Source organism: Lagenorhynchus albirostris, chromosome 4, assembly GCF_949774975.1.
Source record: "Lagenorhynchus albirostris chromosome 4, mLagAlb1.1, whole genome shotgun sequence".
NCBI lineage: Eukaryota > Metazoa > Chordata > Mammalia > Artiodactyla > Delphinidae > Lagenorhynchus > Lagenorhynchus albirostris.
The window spans coordinates 97,064,894-97,065,896 of NC_083098.1; positions in this window are offsets into that span (position 1 = coordinate 97,064,894).

The window sequence follows — 1,003 nt, forward strand, 5'->3', positions numbered from 1 at the left end:
AGGTGTGATTGGTGAATTTAAAAGACGTGTAGCTTTAGCTATCACAGGAGAGGACCAAGGGGAAAAAATAATCCAGGTTCACAGGTCTGAAATTACAAATGCACTGGGGAAATAGTTAGAAGTTGTCAAACTTTTAGAACTCATATTTTAATCAGGGATTGCATTTATTGGCTAACTGCATGACATGTCCATTCTCCCACTTAAAAACACATCTGAAAGCCTGTAATTACTGAGAAAACAGTACAACGTTAAGTCTTACCATCTAAGGAAACAATGCGCCTTTTTTTCTTTTTAATGAGGAAGGAGAAAATCGGATAAGATGGGACAGCTCTTATAATGAAATAAAAACAAAAAAAGACCAAACACACTATGGGCCCTTCTCGTTCCATTTTAGCAATCTAGTGGGTAAGAACTCTTAAAGCCAAAGTCAGCTGAAAAGATTTGCTGATGATTAGTTTAAAAATCTGATAACACTCAGCAATGCTATTTTGAGCCTTCCCTGTTTCCTGAATCCCCCCTAATAGCAGAGCCTTGACTGTTTCATTGGCTCATATAGATGGATGTTCATCACGGGTGTGTTAACAAAATAACGTTTAGCATTGCTTCCTCTGCTACAGAAAAAATATTCTGCTGACACGTGTATTGGTCCATCACAGGCTGTGGACCCAGGAGTGAGACAAAGAAGTTTCCCCCTCTTCTTGGGGTTCAGAGATGACCCGCATGGTGGCCAGAGCAATTGTGCTTGTTTGATGCTCTCCATGACTCATCTGCTTCTCTGGACCCATCCTTCGAGTTTGTGGGTAACCAGCAGACAGGCCAAAGACTGAATGGTGCTTTTTATTCTGTCCTTTAGAACAATAGAACAGGTATTTTCATCTGTTGAGCATTTGGTAGAATTTTTGAAGTAAGGCTTTGTGCAGTCAGAGAGGGCTTTTTTATACAAGTCTTGATGTTCTTTGAAACCTAGAGATGATTCTGTGATGGATGGAATGTCCTATAAATA